Consider the following 7,982-nt stretch of genomic DNA (forward strand, 5'->3'; position numbering starts at 1 on the left):
TCACTGGGGAAAAAACATCATCAGAGAGTAGCCACATATCATCCACATAGACTTTAAAATCAGTTTGTGGGTCCCTCCTTCCAGCAAACACCACCCTCCCAAATCTATTAACATATTTATTGAGATTTTGTTAAATGTATAAATAAACTTGGGAGCCATTAATGTCTTTTGAATGTTGAGTTCCCATAATTAAGAATATGATTTGATTTTCTAGTTCAAATAAAATAAAATATTAAGGAATGATTCTAACAAATATACAAGATCAATGTGAAGAAATCTTTCTAAATTTACTAAAGAACACAAAAAAGAATTTTTTAGTTACATCCAAAGCTTGTGAAGCATGTGTGCATGCTCACATGTATCATTAAAATATAGAATAAAACTAACCTGATGTTGAGAAATATTTCCACTCAGGATGATGTTCCATTGCAAGTTTATCATGAAATTGCAAAGAGGAGCTTCTGGGATAACTGGGTAAAAGATACACCTTTATTTTACTTATTTATTTGTTTGTTTGTTTGTTTTGCTTTTCAAATTCTTATTTAAATTCCAGTTAGTTAACATACAGTGTGGGGCACCTGGGTGACTCAGTCGGTTAAGTGGCTGACCTCGGCTCAGGTCATGATCTCACAGTTTGTGGGTTCGAGCCCTGCATTGGGCTCTGTGATGACAGCTCGGAGCCTGGAGCCCGTTTCGGATTCTGTGTCTCCCTCTCTCTCTGCCACTCTCTCACACACACTCTCTGTCCCTCTCTCTCTCTAAAATATAAATAAACATTAAAAAAAAAAAAACAACAACAGTGCAATATTGGTTTCTGGAGTCGAATTCAGTGATTCAACACTTACATACTACACCCAGGGCTCATCCCAACAAGTGCCTTCCTTAGTGGCCATCACCCATGTAACCCATCCCCCACCCACCTCCCTCCATCAACCCTCAGTCTGCTCTCTAAAAAGATACACCTTTAAAAATAGGTACATTTTCTTCATAAAGAAAGGGTGGCAAGGGAAAGGAAAGAAGACAGGGAGACAAAAAATATATATACTCCCTTTTGCTGCTCTGGCTATTTCTGGTTGTTGCTGTTCTTTGATGACCTTAGAGTATGATGCATATTTTCAGACAGCTTTTATTTTCCTGCACACAAATGAAATTTCAACAGGGCCAGAGCATGCTCAATTATCCATCTACATTTGCTACCCCCCCTTTTTTCTCTCTCCCTTCCACCTTTTCCTCACATTGGCGTGGTGGGGGAGGGTACTGCAGATGATGAAGAGTGAATCCAAAACCTTTCTTTTGAATTAAAGAAATACGTGTTCCGTCCCCGGGTAAGCATCAACACTGATTATTGACAACCTCTCTTAAAAGACTTCTTTTAACTTGACTTAACTCTAATTCTCAGACCTCAAAAGCAGACTTTTATGTAAAGTATTCTCACATTAAATGTGTCTTTCACGTATTCTGTAAGCCTTTATTCATAAACTTGATCAAACACATTCTCACACTTACACTTGGCAAGCTGGAGACCTAATTTATAATTTGTCATATACAAAACCTTTTAACAAAAACTTAAACAAAAATCCACATAAATCCACATAAAGGATATTAGGGAGTCGTGTAAACATATCTTCATAAATCTATATTCTCTTTCCTAGTTCACAGTTAGGCAGCAGGTCAGAGTTAGGAGTACAGTTACTTAAAGTGGGAAAGCAAATTTAAATGGCTCATCAAGTGCCTGAACATAATACCATGGCTAAACAAAAGTATGTTTAGTTTACCAAGTGTATTATAAGTTAGGATTCTCCACAGAGATAGGACCAATAGGGTATATGTATATACCTACTTAGAAAGAGATTTATTATAAGGGATTGGCTCAGGTGATTACAGAGGCTAAGAAGTTCAAGATCTGCCATCAATAGGCTGGAGACCCAAGAGAGGTGATGTATAGTTCCAGTCCAAAACCAAAGCCCTAAGAACCAGGAGAGTCAATGGTGTGAGTTCCAGTTTGAAAGCTGGCAAGTTCAAGATCCAAGACCCAAAAAGAATCCAAGTCTGAAAGCTTGGAAAGACCAATGTCCCAGCTCTATCAATCAGGTGGCAATGTTCTCTCTATTCACAGGGAAGTCAGTATTTTTGTTCTACTCAGGCCTTTAACTGATTACATGAGGGCTACTCACATTATAGAGAGCAATTTTCTTGATTCAGTCTAGAAATTCAAATGTTAATCTCATTCAAAAACACCTTCACCTTCATTACAAGCTAACTAGCCACAGACTGTCCAACCCAAGGTTCTAGATTTTTCATGCTACTCTTATCAGCCTCCACATGATTTCTACCACGTTCTTCGAAAATTATAATACTGTACTATTTTGTTGAGACTCATCTATTTAACCAGCCAGAAATAGACAAAAATCAATGAAATATTGGGCATTACACAGAAGCCATCAGTAGATCAAGACCTGCCATCTTTGTTAATGGCATGGAAAATTTCTGACACTTCATCTAGATCACCTTAGCCACCCTGATCCCACAGATAACTCCTATCACCTGGTAGATATTAGGTATTTGGATACACAATACATGAAGAACCCAATATTAAATCCAACTGTCCCCAACAACTCTGACCAGCTAAAACAATATCTAGACCCTTCAGACTCACTCAACAAGCATCAATGCTGTGTTTAACATGACCCAACATTTCAAGAGGTCTCCAAGGGTGACACCTTTTCAGAGCGAATACTTGAGAATGGGGAATACACTGAGAATTACAAATATCAGTTCTTCCCTGCATTAAAGCATTTTAAAGTATTGGCTTGCCTACCAGATACAAGAAACAAAATCCAAGAGACAGAAAAGATTTTTCTGAGCGTACACTATTTCAGGTGGTCTTTGGAAAAGAAGTATATGATATAGAACAGGTTTCTAAACTAAGAAACAGGGAGAACTGTCATTCAGAGAAAATGTGAGGATCTACCTGTCTCTATGATGTGGACATGGGGAGCAGTGAATTTCATTCAGGCATAACAATACCTATGCAATTCCGCCACTGACTCACAGGAACCTGTTGAAGCAGCTTTTCCATGTGGTTGTCCCACAACAAACAGACCACAACGCTTCCTTCAACCACCCATCCTCCTGTGCCACCTACTCCTTCCTAGGGGACACAAATAGGCTTTGAATGGAAATAACCAAGGCAATTCTACTAATTTATTTCGCCTACTAATTTTACAGTTATGGAACACACTAATGCCGGGAAATACTTTGGCATGGACTTTCTCAATTAAATTTCACAACAACCACCTATGATGGGTTCTATTTTTTCTTCCATTTTATAATGACAAAACCAAGGCTTTGAAAGCCAGTTCATTCAAGGTCACAGAATCAGTAGAAAAGCTGACTGTGGAAATCAAGTCTGCCTACCTTGGGTTTCTGAACTTTTCCTTATTTATCTTTAAATCATGCCTTAATGTCTGTCAGTCCAAATTTAGAAATCATGAGACTTTAAGTATATGGTTTAAAGCAAACTTTATTAGTCTTGGGATATTTCAAAGGATGAAATTCCCCCATATGTGCAATGCATAAAATTTTCTGAACCTGCAGGTTAAAAAAAATGCTACTTCAGAGATTTTATTTGGGTCCCAGAACATAAATCTAAATTACTGCTTTAGATTCTTAAAACAAGTTTGACTGTTTGAGGACGCGATGGGAGCCTTGCGCCTGCCTGTTTTGTAATTTTACTCAAAATCATATGGCTGACATTTTTTTTTCCTTTTTCCTTTTCCCCAGCTTTATTGAGATATAATTGACATACATATATCATTGTGGACGTTTAAAGTGTACAATGTGAACAACTCGACATGTGTGTCTATTGTGAAAGGAGTACCACGAAATAATTTGATTTCACCAACTCAACTTGAGGACCTCTTGAAGGGATTGAGGTAACCGGAGTTTCTTTAATTACTGAGGGACTTAACTGAGCTAAACACTAGCAACCCCACCCTCAGGGGACATACAAATTAATAAAGGACATGGACAAATAATAATAGTGTAACCACCTCACCTATAAATTTGGGAATTGGGGAGTAACAGGGCTGGTGATGAGCAGACTCACCCGGGTCATTTCATTAGCCTCGCAATGAGCTGACCCTACACCCCATGAAACTGAATTCGGGGGATCTCGTTGACGTGGTTTACAGAAAGCCGAGCTTTCTGTAGGATTAATATAATAGCTAAGCGTTAGATCAACAGATGCCCAAAGAGGTACTGAGCACCTAGCCATGTCCGACCGCAGAAAATGTACGTAAATTGCGCCCATTTTGCCAATCAAATCCACTCCCCGCTTCTTCCCAGAACTCCCTCGTGTCTCTCCTGTTCCACCATGAGAAGCAGATAGTGCAGGGGTTGAGAACAGAGCTCAGGGGGACAATCGCCGGGTTTAAAATCCAACGCCACGTCATGGGCTGGTGACGCTAAATAAGCATCCCCCCCTAAACTCATCCATAAAACCTACAGCACCTCGCGCCTACCTCGGAGGGTTGCTGTCAGATTAAATAGGACAACGTATGTAGGACATTTTGCTAACAAGTAGTGTGTAATAAATGCTTTGACAAAAAGCGGCTTCAGAAACATGAAATAAAATAAATTTCTAAAGTGGTCTCCTCCGATGGATGTCCGTTTCCCTCTTCTCCATCTCATCAGGTTCTGTAGTGAATTGAAAGGCTGAATCAAGTGCTCTTCTCCATGGCTACTTTCTCCCTGACGATTCTGGCTCTTAACGGGAATGATTTCCTTTAAATAACCAGTACCACACATGTAAGCCCTGGATAATAGGTTTACTAGACTCTGGCGACTCTTGAAGAGGAGCTTGGTTGGTGGGTAAGGGACAAAATGGGCAAGCACAGTGCTGCTCATGCTGGTCCGGGCTGGCCAGGATGTCAGAGTGTTCCCAGGAGGGCACAAGAGGGGACCAAAGACTGCGTTTCTACCTGACGTTCCTACCCCCGCAATCTATTCTCTAGCTGTACAACCCACGATAAGCCCAGGTTTGGTTGGTTTACCTATAAATGGGAAGGATCCCATTTTCCCTAGCTGCGGTAGGAAAGCTGAACCATACCCTAATTGTAAAACCTCTTTCACTGCCAGATCTGAAATTCTCCTGGCACGAGTGCCCCTGGGTGTGGGAGGCTGCAACACCCTGAAGCCAGGTGACCTGTACATCTGGCCTCTCTAGAGGCCTCCATACCTTCCAAGTGAACAAGACATGTTGTTCTTACTTCCCTCCACTCCCTCCAAAATCTGGAATCTCTTTCCAGTCAGTGACGGCTCATGAGCCAACAGCTACTTGAACCCAGGCTGCCAGCAGGGCAGTGCCCAGGGCTTGCTGATGTAAACACTGATGAGGAATGATGGAAGTTTGGCTCTGTCCGTCCCTTTCTGTGCTATCTTCAGCCAAGGGCCTGCAGGCTTTCATCTGCCGAGCTGAACAGTGTTAAACAACAACATTATTCTCCCTGCCTGCCTCAACGGCCACCCCTCCTTCTGGCTGCCGTCTCAAAGGAAATAAGCAGCAAGGACGGAAGAGCCCCTGCCGTTTAGACCTCTTATAAATGGGGAGGATTCTGGGAAAGACAGCCAGCTTGTCTACTTTCTTTAATACTGGCCTGGTGACTAATCTCAAGGAGAAATGACAAAGAGACAGAAGAGGGGACTGGGGACTTCTTCTGGCGGGAGAAGAGAGGAATTTGTGAGCCAAGAGTCCTGATCCAATCTGTAACCAGGAAAGTCCTGTCTCCCCCCAGGTCTGCCCTAGGCATTACAGGAGTAGGTCCTTGGTGAGAGTGGCCATGAGCCCAAAGCCAACGCCGTACCTCACACACAGTGGGAAGGCAGCAGTCTTTGGAGGCCATTATCAAGGAACTACATACAACTATGTAGGTTGTATCTTCCCAAAAGCACCTGGGACAGTAAAGGCTGAAACTCAGCTTGGTCTACACTTGCCAAACCATTGTATTTTCTCATAATATAATGCTCAAAATGTCCAGATTTCCGTGGCCAATCATTTGTCATATCAAGAACTGGAAAGATCACGAAGCGAATAAAAAGAAGTAAGCAATAGATCCCAACATGGAGATGACAGAGGTGTTAGAATTATCCGACAAATATTTTAAAGCAGCTATAACAACAATGTTTCAATGAGCAATCATAAACATGCTTGAAACAAATGCAAAAATAAAAAGTTTCACCAAAGAAACAGAAGATATAAAGAAGAAGCAAATGGACATCTTAGAATGGAGAAGTAAAATAATCAAAATAAAAATCCAATGTATAAGATAAGTAAGTACTGTGAATGTAACGTTCTAAATGCGAACTAGAGTTAACACTGCTGTATGATATACAGGAAAGTTGTTAAGAGAATAAATCCTAAGAGTTCTCATCACAAGGAAAATTTTTTCCTTTTTCTCTTTTTTCTTTTTATTGTAGCTATATGAGAAAATGGATGTTAGCCGAATTTTTGAGGTAATTATTTCACAATACACGTAAATAAAACAATCGTGCTATGTGCCTTAAACTTATACAATGATGTATATCCATTATTTCTCAATAAGACTTGGGCACAAAACTCAGTGTATAAGTTTAGCAGTAAAATAGAAGGCACCAGGAAAAGAATCAATTAATTTGAAAATATAACATTAGGAATCACCCAATTTGAATAACAGAAAGAAAATAGACTGGAAATAAATGAACAAAGCCTTAGTGACCTGTGGCACTATAACAAAAAATTCAATATTCATTGAAGTCATTGGAGTCCTAGAAATAGAGAAGAAAGCAGACAGGGCTGAAAAAAGTACTTAAAATGTCAGAAAATTTTCCAAATTTGACAAATGACTTAAATTTACAAGCTAAAGAAGTTAAACAAATCTTAAATAAGATAAATCCAGAGAAATCCACACCAAGACACAACAAATTCAAATATCTGAAAACTAAAGACATAGAAAAAAATCTTAAAAGCAGTTAGAGAAAATGATATTTTACCTATAGTGAGAAACAATTAAATTGAAAGAAAAGAATTCTTTATCCAAAAAAATATCCTTCAAGAATGAAGAACAAATCAAGACATTCTCAGATGAAAGAAAACTAAGAAAATTTATCAATAGCAATCCCACCCTAACAAAAATGGCTAAAAGAAATTATCTTAAAAAATAATAATGGAGCATAATGTTAAAAAAAAAAAAAGAAATTCTCTAAATAAGAAACAATGAAAGAAGGAAGGAACTTTCGGGGGTGCCTGGGTGGCTCAGTCAGTTGAACATCCGACTTCAGCTCAGGTCATGATCTTGTTGTCTGTGAGTTTAAGCCCTGCATCAGATTCCACTCTGACAATGTGAAGCCTGCTTGGGATTCTCTCTCTCCTCTCTCTCTCCCCCTCCCCCACCCATGCTTTCTTTCTCTCTCAAAATAAATAAATAAACTTAAAGAAAAAAAAGAAAAGAGGGAACTTTGGAGAATCAAAAAGGAAGAAGGAACCTGGTAAGCAAAAATATGCATAAATACAATAGGCTCTTCTTCTTTTGAGTTTTCTAAATTATGTTTTAAGGTTGAAACAAAAATTATACTGCTATTTGGTGTGGTTCTAAATGTATAAAGAGGAAATATTTAAGACAATTATAAATGACAGAAGGTAAAGAGATTTACAAGGAGGTAGAGTTTCCACACTTAACTCCAACTGATTAACACCAGTAGAGTGTATTATGTATATATACACTTAACATAATCACTAAAAAAAGCTCTACAAAAAGACACACTCAAAAACACCAGAAGTAACTAAAAAAAGAATTATAAAAATATTCAAGTAACCCACAGGAAGGCAGGAAAAAGAAAACAGAGAAATGATTGGGCAGAGAGAATAAACAGAAAACCAAAAATAAAATGGCAGACTTGTACCCTGACATATCAATGTATTACCTTAAATGGTCTGAAACAAATGG

Source organism: Panthera uncia (assembly GCF_023721935.1).
Source record: "Panthera uncia isolate 11264 chromosome B2 unlocalized genomic scaffold, Puncia_PCG_1.0 HiC_scaffold_24, whole genome shotgun sequence".
NCBI classification, from domain to species: Eukaryota; Metazoa; Chordata; class Mammalia; order Carnivora; family Felidae; genus Panthera; species Panthera uncia.